General features: G+C 41.7%; 1 protein-coding gene across 1 annotated transcript in view; it reads right to left on the bottom strand.

The window, feature by feature from the left end:
• Nucleotides 1-13,596, bottom strand: part of KIF26B (kinesin family member 26B) — a 335,272-nt gene that overhangs the window by 241,250 nt on the left and 80,426 nt on the right. The window lies entirely within an intron of this gene.

Raw genomic sequence — 13,596 nt, 5'->3', positions numbered from 1 at the left:
TATTTACACAAAGGGAAAAAACAGTCCAGCCTATCAAAAACAGTACCGTAAAAAAGAGAATAGAAACACAAGTTAAGATAGGTAAGAAAATGGTAAATGAGCACCTGTCCACCCTAGAAGAGTTCAGATCACCAGGACCAGATGGACTACACCCCAAGGTTCTGAAGGAATTGGCAGATGTGATCTCAGAACCACTGAACTATATCTTTCAAAGATCCTGGAGCACTGGGGAACTACCAGAGGATTGGAGTTCCCATCTTCAAAAAAGGAAAAAAAATGGATCCAGGAAATTACAGACCTATCAGCCTGACCTCAATACCTGGGAAGATCTTGGAAAAGATAATCAAGCAACGAATCAGTGAACACCTAGAGGCAAACAAAATCATTACAGGGGTTTGTCAAAAACAGATCATGCCAGACAAATCTTATTAAATTCTTTGACCAGGTGACAAATTAGCGGACCAGACGAATGCCGTGGATATAATTTACTTGGACCTCAGTAAGGCATTTGATAAAGTAGATCACAACCTACTACTTGATAAGATAGAAAAATGTGAGTTAGACAGCATCACCACCAGATGGATTCGTAGCTGGCTGACCAGCCGTACTCAGCATGTGGTCCTCAATGGAACTGCATCTACATGGAAGGAAGTGTGTAGTGGAGTGCCCCAGGGCTCTGTTCTGTGCCCAGTGCTCTTCAACATCTTCATCAATGATTTGGATGAGAGGATAGATTGGGAACTCATCAAATTTGCCTATGACATTAAGCTGGCAGAAATAGCCAACACTCCAGAAGATAGGCTTAAGATACAGAAGGATCTTGACAGACTTGAACATTGGATGCTATCTAATAAAATGAAATTCAATGGTGAAAAATGTAAGGTTCTACATTTTGGCAAGAAAAACCAAATACACAGGTATAATATAGATGGTACCTTGCTCAATAGTAGTAACTGTGAGAGGGATCTTGTAGTCCTAGTGGACAATCACTTAATTATGAGCCAGCAGTATGCTGTAGCTGCCAAAAAAGCACACACAGTGCTAGGCTGCATTAACAGCGGGATAGAATCAAGATCACGTGAAGTGTTAATACCACTTTACAATGCCTTGGTAAGGCCACACTTGGAATACTGCATCCAGTTTTGGTCACTACAATGTAAAAAAAGATGATGATGAGACTCTAGCAAGAGTACAGAAAAGAGCAACAAAGATGATCAGGGGACTGGAGGTTAAAACATATAAGGAACGGTTGCTGGAATTGGGAATGTCTAGTCTAATGAAGAGAAGGATGAGGGGTGACATTATAGCAGTGTTCCAATATCTCAGGGGCTGCCACAAAGCAGAAGGAATCAAGCTATTCTCCAAAGTAACTGAAGGCAGGACAAGAAGCAATGGATGGAAACTAGCCAAAGAGAGAAGCAACCTAGAGCTAAGGATAAATTTTCTGACAGTTAGAACAATTAATCAGTGGAAGAACCTGCCTCCAGTAGCTATGAATGCCACAACACTGGAAGTTTTTAAGAAGCGACTGGACAGCCATTTGTCTGAAATGGTATAGGGTTTCCTGCCTGAGCAGGAGGTTGGACTAGAAGACCTCCAAGGTCCCTTCCAACTTCTTCTTCTTCTTCTTCTTCTTCTTCTTCTTCTTCTTCTTCTTCTTCTTCTTCTTCTTCTTCTTCTTCTTCTTCTTCTTCTTCTTCTTCATCATCATCATCATCATTATTATTATTATTATTATTACCGTATTTTCCGGCGTATAACACGACTTTTTAACCCATGAAAATCTTCTCAAAAGTTGGGGGGTCGTCTTATACGCCGGAAAATAGTACATAAATCAATCTAGCGTCCCCGTTCATGCAAAGCAACTTCAAGCCTCCTTAGTCCAGTCCCCCCTCCAACGTGACCTTCCCTTCCCACCCCCAAGAGCCTCTAAGCCCCTTCTCCCCCTTGCAAACGCCAGACCCCAGGAGCGGCAGGAAGCCCCTCACCCTCACCCTCACCCAAGCAGCATCTGAGCATAAGCAGAGCGCGCCCTGCTACCCGCTATCTCTCCCGGCAGTTGTTTTCTACCCCTGCAGGAGGACCCTGGGTAGAGGGGGTGGCATGTCGGGCCCGGCAGGCCCGACATTCAGCGGGGCCTCGAGACCACTCACCGGCAATCTGGCAGACGCCCGAATCCGGCCTCACAACCAGCCGCAGAAGCCCGCGCCTGGCTTTCCTTCCCCCCACCCGCACCCGGCTACCGGTTCCTGGGCCCCGGCCCCAGCCGCGGGCCAGCTTGCCAGCGACCGGGCCGACGGACTCCCGGCCGCCAGACACTGCGCTTTGGGAGACGCTCCCTGTCGGGTCAGGGAGGGAGCACCCGCCCACCGCCAGGCCGTTCCAGGAACTTCTGGGGACTTCCGGCGGGCCTGGCGCCCCTCTCGCCCGCAGACCACGCAGCGGCCCTTGCCAGCCAGCCTCGGCATGGCCTCCCCAAGCCCAGCTCTCCAGCGCGTCTTCCGAGCCTACCTGGCTGACTGCCTCCTGGGCGGGGCTTGGCTCCAGACACGCGGCTGCTCCGTCTGCAAATGTGCTCTCAAATGGGTGGGTGGAAGGAAAAGCCCCTTTGGGCTTCAAAAGGGAGGCTTTGCACCATCTGCATCAGACGGGGCTGAATCGGGCTTGTGTCAGACACTTGGCAACTGGCATGTAAGTATTTTCCGGCGTATAAGACGAAAAATCTTGAAAATCTTCTCAAAAGTCGGGGGTCGTCTTATACGCCGAGTCGTCTTATACGCTGGAAAATACGGTATTATTATTATTATTTGGCTTGGAAACAGGACACGAGTAAAGGAAAAGATTATAGCTACTAAAAGAGACCAAATTATCCTAAGAAACAGTGCACATGTGAAAGTCATTTAGAAAGTGATGTTTTCTTGACACTGCTTGAAGGCTCTAAAACATGGTGGAGTCTGTAGTTTTAAAAAGGAACTTATATAAATCAGTACAATAAGATGAAGAGAACCAGTGCTAATCTCTGAATATAGAATCCTAGGTGTGCATTATAACCACACAGTTTCAAGCAAACCTCTTCACAGAAATGCCATAGTGATAATACCATGAACAAACATCAACTAGAATTGGGGAGAGGCTATAGTCCACCCTGCCCCCCCAGGCAGAGGTTGAAGGGTGCTTTGATTCAAGGTGAAAATGTTAATAGCAGTGGTGGGATTCAAATATGTGAACAACTGGTTCTCTTTGTGGATGCTGCTTCTGGAAGCCCATTCTGGGCCTGGGCAACAAAAAATTAGCTACCAGTTCTGCCGAAGTGGTGCAAACCAGCTGAATCCCACCACTGGTTAATAGTTATAAAATGCTTCATATATACTAAATTAATGCATCTTGCAAGTCCCTGATAAGAAAATGTTATATCTGAAAAAAGGATAGTTAAGGAGAAACATGCCAAAGGTATTTCAAATTCTACAGTGTGGAAAAAATGAGTGGGGAGATAAACATCTCTTAATGCTCGAATTTGAGGCCATCCAAGGAATATGAATGACAAGTACATTAGAAAAGATCAGGAAGATAGATAAGAAGAAATATGTTTTCACATATCACAGAGGCACATTATGGAATTTAGTACAAGTTAATATTACCAACCAGTTTAGGGACCTTTAAATTTATGGAATTAAGGCTATCAATGGCACTTAAACCATAGCATTTATTTACTGCTTCCAAACTGTCTTATTTGGGAGCTTCTTGTAGGCATTTAATTGCTGAACACTATGCAGGGAAAAGCATGAAAAGGATAGAACACTGAAAATATTTCTTATGCTACAGTTAAAACTAGAACTCTAAATTAGGCTGGAAACCTTGTACACCTGGCAGTCAGTATAATTTTTTTATTTATTAAGAAACATTTTATGGCCATTCAACTCACTCTGTGACACTGGGTGGATTACAACGATAACACCCCAATATAAAGACCAATAAGCCCCTACCCCACTGGGGACAAAAATCAGGCGAGCCACTTGATGAGCTCCATATCATTCTGGAGTCCCCTTGGTTCTGCCAAGGTCTATTGGCAGAACCAGGTCTTCAGGGCCTTACGAAAGAGTATTATAGTGGGGGGGGCAATCTTCTCTCTACAGCAGACATGTCAAACACAAGGCCCGGGGGCCAGATCCGGCCCACAAAGTGGTTTCATGTGGCCCGCGAAGCCATCCTGGAAACAGTGAGGGAACGGCCCCCACTGCCTTGGCCCTGGCCCAGAGACCCTCCTTCTACCAGAGACCCTCAGATCTCTCCCACTCCTACCCAGGCCCCCATAGGCACCCTTGATGCGAATGATGTAGAGCTGGCCATACCCACCCAGTAGGCCAAACGCACTCTAGCCACACCCACCCAGTAGGCTACACCAACCCTGGCTATACCCACCCGGCCCCCTGAGGGCAACTGCAATGCTGATATGGCCCTCAATGAAATTGAGTTTGACACCCCTGCTCTACAGGGATGATGTTCCACAAGGAGGATGCCACTACAGAGAAGGCCCTTCTTTTTAGTCCTGCTTGATGGATCTTAGGAGAGGAAACCCATAACATTCTCTGCTTTTCCATTCTGATGGGTTGAATAGATATGTCCTTTAAATAACCTAATCCCAAACCATGTAGAACAGAGGTCCCCAACCTTTTGGGCACCAGGGACTGGTTCCATGGAGAGAGGTTTTCCCGCAGACCAGAGGGGGCGTGGTTTTGTGTGCTGCCTGCATCCTGTGGATGGGGCTTTGCTTGGTTGTGCGGCCCAGTTCCTGGCATGCCATGGCCCGGTATTGGTCCACAGACCGGGGGTTGGGGACCCCTGATGTAGAGCTTTGAAAGTGACAACCAGCTTCTGGACTCAGAAGCAAATTGGCAGCCAATTATGCATGGGGTCTGTCTGGGGTAGTGCAATACCCCTCCCCCAAGACCAGAGATGGCAATTCTCCACAGACCAAAGAACCCCAAACCCAAAGCTATTCTGTTTTGTCAGCATTCAATTTCAGCCATTGTTCTCCACCCAGGCACCACTAACATAACTAACTATACGGCTCCCATTATATTAGCTCCCAGAAAGTTCCACTATACACCAGTTGAATTGCATCTTTCTCAAAAATCGTTAAAGACAGCTTTACACAGAGCACCATGATTTATTAATACATGAGTAACTACGGCAAGATCAGCCCTCCCCAGATAGGGTAGTGGCCTAAACATCCATCCTTCCATCCATCCATCTATATATACATAAATACATATTCCTGTATTTATATCTGACACTCTCCAATTAGCACATGTCCAAGACAACTCCCATGCTAAGTCCTTGTTGTTGTTTGGACCCCTATTTAAAATCAGATGCCACCATCAACCTATTTTTCTATCACTGCATTGCTATCTTATGTGGATTAGGGTTTAGTTTGTCATCTTCATTTACCCCAAAGCTGCTTTTACCTCTACAATGCCTTACATAAGTCCAAATTCAAGAAAGCAATATTGATAGGTAGGTGATGCACGGCAACATGCACAAATGGTCAAATCAAACATATTTTCTGTTACTACTCAGGTCATATAGATATCAGGGCCAAGTTGCAGCACTCCTCTTCTTTAAAGAGTTTTCTCTATGCATGCATACTGTGGAGATATAGCTATTGCCTGAATTGTTGTCTTGAGATTGCTTTATTAGGTATTACTGTGAGTTTATTTGAGAGCTTCTACATTTTGTCATGATTTATTTCCACTAGTGATGATTGATTACTGCTTTTTGGTTAGGATTTTTTATTTTGTACCTTTCTTTGAAGGCTCAGATTGGAAAAAGTATGTCTAAATGCAAACAAAAAGAAATAAAGCTTGCAGATGGAGATCAGAAGAAACTAAAAAGCAATAAAACATATCTGAGCACAACTGAGCCACTTATTTGTACACATGCTGCATAGAAACATAGCTTCTTAATGGGAAAACATAAGAAAAACTTGGGTTAGGTGATCAATCACCTCCTGCCAAATATTTGGAAGATGGAAGAAGATGGGAGATCAAAGGCTGCATGACTGCCCTAACATAAGTGTGAGTTCCAGACTATCACTCCCAGTGTGAAGTAAAACAACTAACTAAGATACACTAATGGGAATAAAGTCTGTTTCTGTGATAGAAACCACACACATATATGCCCTGTGAACCGCCCTGAGTCCCTACCAAGGAGAAGGGCGGTATACAAATTAAATAAAACTTAAACTTAAACACACTTAAGACCTCTTTTTTGTGTGGTTTTATTCCCTGCTTTAACTTGATGGCACAGAAGCTATTTTCCTAAGCAAAGTCTTTGTCACTTTTCAGGAAATAGCATGAGAAACTGAATTATTTTAGCTTTATTTCTTCATGACTGAGGATTCTGGGAATTGCAGTCTCATCACATCTGGATGATTCCAGCCTGGATACCTTCCTCTAAAACTGAATTAACTGCTGAGACATATGACTTTCCCCATTTGGCTGTTGAAAAGCCAAAACTTCCAACTGTTAAAATTGCACCATTTCTGTTAAAATAACAAAATGCTCAAATAAACTGAAATCCACGGGAGTTTTGTGCCAACAGGGCCTGTGGTTTGTAGTGTGGTGAATACAAATTAGCAAACATGCTACTAGCAAATTATTTCTCTCTACTAAACAAGAAGCTGAAAGGATGACTAACTATTGCTGAAAATGTACAGGGGTTCTTTCCCTAAAACAGTATACTTCCTTACCCACCCCCTTTAATAAACATGAAATGATCTATTCTTGGTGCCATACTATCTTATCAAAATTCTCTCAGTCCCTGCACCACAAATAGTTGCAGTTTGTCTCTGCAAAATGTTCGTTTGGAATCTATAGGAAATAGAAGCCACATTATAGAATAATAACGCTATCCATTTCCCACCAATTTTTAAACAAACATTTTGCTGAGGCAAACCATAAATTTATTTCTTAAGAACCTCATGTTGCCAGAATTCCTCTTGAACCAACTGTGATAATGAGAGGAGGTTATCTCCTCTATTCTATTTTTAGGTATACAATACTGCCACCAGAATTAAACTGGCTCACAATTCTTTTCCTAAATTATTGCATAATGCTCTTTATTTGTTCAAACTGCAATAATTAAGGATTCTCTGCAAAATATGTAATTATTTATGTTATGTTGTGGGGGAAGGTTTATACAGCAGAATACCTCTTAGGACAATTGCCAGTATCTTTATTAATTCATTTTAAAATTAGTTTAATCTTTTGAATAATTCAGGGCATGAAAGACTGCAGTTGGTAAGCCTTCTTTAGCAGGGCTGAAAGAGACCGTTGAAAGCTGCATGCATCTTTACAGTTTTTCTCCCACTTGAATGAAATATATCCCAGGCAGACACCAGTTTTGTGGGAAAGGAAAGCAAGATAGACTCAAAAGGAGCTCCTGTTACTAAATGTTGCAGTCTTGTGAACACTTTGGCACTTATCACCAATCCTGAACTAAAAACATACCATCCAGGCCTGATTAAGTCAATTGCTGGCAAGCATGAAGGAAGAAACAGCTTCACTTGGGTGGTCCAATGAATGAGGACTAAGATTACAAATCTCTTCCCAAGTATTCCCAAGTGCCCCTCTCTCTGCTCCTGACCACTGGGGTGTGGGATGAACGAATTAGAAGAAATGCTTTTAGTGTAGTTGGCAATGTTAGCCACTTAGGCCTCATATCAAAATAAATCCTTGTTTGGATTAAAAGGTCATATGGAAAATTATCTAATCAATCAGATAGGAAAGTCACTAAAAAAAACCTGGAAGATACTCCAAAATTCTTTTTCAAGACCAACATCTCCACACCGGGGAGAAAGGAGTAGTTAGAAGAGAGAAGTCAGCAGCTCAAAGGAAACTGAGCATAAATTTGAGTTCTAATATATGCTATACACTGAATGGAACCATACATTCTGTATCTTACCTACTCTGTAAGTAATTAAACAATCAATTGTGCTTTATATTCAGATGGTACCACTTATCTTCAACAGACCTGCTACATTCAAAAAACTGGCACCCAACATTCTCACTAGCAAAAGCACTAAAATGAAAAAAAGACTTTTATGGCTAAAAAATAATAGCAAAAGGAAGTACTTTGCGATGTCCTTCGTAAACATTCAGCTTCTTACTGATTTGCATCGATTCTGTACTTAGGCTGTCATTAAGTCAAGAAAAGATATAATTCTGTATTATCTTAGAAAATATAATATCATTTGCATTTACAGTACATTCCAGGATCTAGACAGGCCACTAATAATGCAATGATTTTATGAAAACATTCTCAAGCACTATCTACATTACAGATATAAGTACAATTTGCAATAATTCCCAAGGAATTGTGAACCACAGATCAGCTAGCAACATGACTAGGCTATGTAGAAATAGAGTTTGAATCCATAGGCCCATGTCTGAAGTAGATGATCCGTCAAGGAAAATTTTCTGCAACTTCTGGCTCACAGAAGATGGTAAAGCAAAAATGGGTTTATGGTAAATATGTTTACCCTTACACCCCTCGTTTTCTTTGTCTCACCTGCTGGTTCAAATGTTTCTATCTTCCTTGCTCTAACCATGCCAGGACAGCAAAAGTAATCTGGGGTGGAGGTGGGGGCAGTGATCAAGTAGATTCAAAATTTTCAGTCCCACTAAAGCAGACATGTCAAACACAAGGCCCGGGGGCCGGATGCGGCCCGCAAAGTGGTTTCATGTGGCCCGCGAAGCCATCCTGGAAACAGTGAGGGAACGGCCCCCACTGCCTTGGCCCTGGCCCAGAGATTCTCCTTCTACCAGAGACCCCCAGATCTGTCCCACTCCTGCCCAGGTCCCCATAGGCACCCTTGATGCAAACGATGTAGAGCTGGCCACACCCACCCAGTAGGCCATATGCACTCTAGCCACACCCACCCAGTAGGCCACGCCCACCCTGGCCATACCCACCCGGCCCCCTGAGAGCAACCGCAATGCTGATGTGGCCCTCAATGAAATTGAGTTTGACACTCCTGCACTAAGGAATAGATCTGTTGTCCCTACCTCTGTTCTGAGAACCAAGGATATGGATGGAATTAGGATTAGCTCCATTAGGGCATAGATCTCAGCAGTGGAGAGGCATGGGCACATCCTTTCTGGAAGATGGAAAGCAGAAGACTACAATCCCTGCTTCAAAAAAGTGCTTCACCTGAGAGAGGCAATTGCATTTAGACTGCTTCTGAAGGCAAATGAGGCAAGTCTTTTTTTTTTGTATTCTCCAAGGCAGATTAGATTCTCTATAGGCACAGTTTGCTAATATATTTCCTAAACATGCCTTCAGGGGCATATGATCCATAATTTATATGGCTGCCCAGAGTTTTATTGCATAGATGGGTGGCCTTATAAATTTGATTCATAAATAAATCGGTAAACAATCCTCAGAAAGAGGATTGGAGAAAAAAACACAAATGGAGGAATAAGTAGGAACAATTAAAAAAATAACAGCAAATAAGAGTAGAAGAGGAAAAGTGCAAAGTACTGAAAATTATTTGATAATTAATCAGAAAGATTTGTTTACAGTGTTATTTTGCCATCTCACCCGCCCACTGTTTCCCCAAGGTTGCTATTTCAATAAAAATAGCAACCTTGAAGGACAATTTTCAGAGCAAAAACAATGCAAGAGTGAAATGCATGTGAACTATAGCATTTTTCATTAAAAAAAAGTAGCACGTCATAATTAGAATTTTTTAAAATAGAAATTTGCTTAATATAGCTTACAGTATGTTCAGTCAAAAGTCAGCCTTCTTCAACCTGGCATCCTTCAGATACACTGAAATTACAAGGATCTTACTAAAAATAGATGCCAATATGTAGTATATAACCTGCAGGAGTTTTGAAAAACAGAGCTCTGTTCCAACAATGTGGAAAGGCACAAATGGGTTTTGCTGAAGGTATGTCCACAGTTTCAAGAACTATACACTCTTTTCCAACATACTAATTTCCTTCTAATTAATTAATTTCTGTCCATTCACAATCACACAACATTTTTCAGTATTCTCAATGGATTTTCAACAGATTACCCCTTAGAATTTTTTCTCTATCTATAAGCTACATACCTGAGGTTCTTTTGAGTATAGCCCCTCCAGTGGTCCTGTGTTGGCTATAAGTTTGTTAACACTGAGGTCCTTTAAGTTCCTTCATGTTCCGTTTTCAAAATATGAATAACGTTCATTCATTGACTGACTGCATTCATCACCTAACATTTGCTAGAACGTCCGTTAGATACGTTATGCTTCAACAAACTCCACCAATGATCATTTGTGCTATCCGTGAAGAGTCAGTATCCCAGAACTGCATTTGAGATTTAAAAAAAAAAAAAGTTTGGTATTGCTGCAATGTTAAACTGATTTTACTGAAGACACAAGCTTCAAATTCATTTCTGGGAAAGGAAGGATTTTGTATCTAATACTGAAATTCAGGAATTCTGATTTAAAAATGTTTCTTCTATGGGGCATATAGATGAGTTTTAAGTTGCAGACTAAAGGCTCTGGGCATTTTCTGTGTTGTTTTTAAGATTAAATGTGATTAAATGTGAACAGATATATTTTCCCTGTAGATTTGGTCTGAAACTTTTAATTTTCCTACTATACTGAATTTTAATGTTCAATAACAGTTAAACTTCCTTCTCAGCAGCAATTGAATAGTATTATATATATAAGCTTATATATAAGCTTTAATCTCCTCCTAGCCATCTTCATTGGATAACCACCAGTGTTCTGATAGAAGGATAAAAACATATCTATATCCACTTTCTTTATCTTAAACATGATTTTATTGATAATCATTTTTTTAAAAAAAATCTATCTGTTTTTCTGCCTGATTTATTTGGCTGCCCAATTCACAAAAAGCAACTTCTAGGAACTTCCTAAGTTTTAGGTACATAAAAAATTCAATGGACTTTCAGAACAAAAAACAGAAATAGCAGAATCAACCAAACACATATCACATTCACAATATTTCATTCTAAATCTATGCCTGGCCCAATACCTGGGGAAGAACCATGTTCTCCTAGGACCTAGGTTCTACCAAGCAACCTTGCTTCATAGAAGCAACTCAAAGCATGCCCACTTTCATAGTCCAAGCAGAAATAATTGGGGACAGGAAGTTCTGCAAATAAATAAAATAAATAAATAAACCTTTATTGTCAAAGTACAACATGTGTACATTGAGATTAGCTGAGCCTCCCCCCGTGCTCTCTCCCCCCCAACACACAGTGACAACAAACCCTCCATCCCACCACACTATGTGAACCAACTACACCACACACCGGCCTCCCAAGTCAATTCTGCATAAGATTATGTCCCATTTAAAAGCCTAACAGCCCACGGATAAAAGCTATTTTTCAGCCTGTTGGTACGGCTGGCTATTACTCAGCCATATGCCATGAAGGGCTTTGTAGGCGGTAACCTATATCCTCCTTCAGGTGTCCTTTTTCCAAGCTAAAATATAAACCCTTCAGTCACTTAGGTGAGATGAAAGGTGTAGAAAATAAATAATCAATTAATTGTTTCCCCAAATTCTAGCCTTTTCTTATAGAGAAGGTATTTGAGTCTCCTGATCATTTTGATTGTGAGGCTGTTCCTCTGTGTGCCTAATTGTTTTTTCCTCAGATTAGCATTCTATTAATCTGTCTAGAACAGATATTAAACTGACTACCTATAACAGTGGTGGCGAACCTATGGCACGCATGCCAGAGGCAGCACTCGGAGCCTCTCTGTGGGCACGTGCACCATGCCCCGGAGATGGCAACTGTCCCTCTTCAACCAGCGCCTGCTAACTCACTGAGGTCCCATGTGGCTGGATGCATCCTGGGATGTTTGGTTTCCCTCTGTCCTGTCCCTCCTGGCCTTGCATGCTCTTCTTTTCCCGGGCATGACCCACTAGATCACTTCCTCAGCTGTCAGCCATCCATCCAGCTCAGAGGCAGGCTATGGCTGCTGATGGTGTCAGGCAGCAGCTGCCCTGACCCTTGCCTTGCCCCATGGCAATGGCACCCCCGCCCTGCCTCGCCTCACCCCGCAGGACAAGCCTCCTGACTACCGCCCCACCTGCCAGAGACCCCCCTGGATCTCCCCCAACCCTGCCCATCCCCCACAGGTGTCTCTATGAACGAGCAACATTGAGGTGACCATGTCCACCTTGGCCATACCCATCCAATCTGCCATGACCACCACAGCCACGTCCACCCAGTGGGCCACGCCCACCTGGCACCCAGCAATAAGTGGGTTTTGGGTTGCAGTTTGGGCACTCGGTCTCTAAAAGGTTCGCAATTTCCACAATGTACCCTTGATCCATTTTTTAAATTTAGTGTGACAATAGTTATCTTCCAGTCCTGTGGTGCTGAACTTGATTTAAGAAGGCAACTTGATTTGACAAATCAAGGAGGAAGCAATTTTAGTTCTATGTTCTTGTTATTTTAAAACCTCCAGGTTTTAAAATAGAGAGATTTGGTCCTCCTGACACTTTCTTTCAGGCTTTTTACACCAGTTCCCTTCCTCCAACCTTCTTTTTTGTTTAGATATTTCCCCTTTTGTAACATAATGTGATAGCTTCTTATTTATATGTATGCTATGTGGTTATTGTTTCCTATTGGTTCCAGAGCACTTACATCTCGTATGAATTCATGTAACATTTAAGTTGCTTCAAGGTTCACCTGTTCATTTAATCATTTAAGGTTTCTAGATTGATTTCTTGAATCCTTTATTATGGACAATCACAATGAGAACTGCTCATTTGATACCTTCCCAATTGCTCTGACAACCTCTCCCAAGATCACACTGAGCATTCTGATCAGGTGGGTGACAGTATCCCACTAGGTCCAATTCATATCTGATGCTTCGAAGTAATGTCAGGCGTGAACAAATAGATCCACATGTGAAAATTCAATTAGCTATTTTATTGCTCATGCTTATTCCACAAGAATCTTCCTAGAGTGGTAGTTTGCACCTGGGCCAGACTAGATAAGGTTCTATGGCATTTGGGGAGGGGGAGCGGACTTTGCCTTCTTGTGTCTATGTAAAGATTCCGAACTAATTCCCTGCTTGACTCCTTCCCCTGGTTTGGCCAGTCTCTCTCCGACAAGGAATCTAGTCTTGCAATGATTTCCAGTATGCAAGATTTCATAACTTCCCTGAGGAGTAAGCAACATCTCCTACAGTTCACTCAATCTAATAGATTATTTACTTTTATTTTCTCATATGAAGTTCATACTTCACATTTCTTTTGAAAATTTCTTTAAAAAATATTTTTTTTGTAACCCATTTTAGGCAAACTATTGACTTGGGAACATGGTAAATTTTAATGATGGATTTTATGAAAGTCTGAGAACAGAAGTTCCAATCATAAAAAGATATTATGTAGAATTTTGAACATCATAAATCTTGAAAATTAGAGCCACTTTGTATTTTGCATCAATATTAATATTTTCATTTTTATGTAGTAATTGTAGATTTTCTGTTTTTCATTTTGTACTTTAATATCTTTTGTTTTCTTGTTTTTAATCTCATAACCTTATAATTATTACTATTTAAAATAA

This window comes from Vipera berus, assembly GCF_964194415.1.
Source record: "Vipera berus genome assembly, chromosome: 1".
In the NCBI taxonomy this organism is placed as follows: Eukaryota; Metazoa; Chordata; class Lepidosauria; order Squamata; family Viperidae; genus Vipera; species Vipera berus.
The sequence above is the reverse complement of the archived record's forward strand: the minus strand, read 5'-3'. Positions and strand labels throughout refer to the sequence as shown.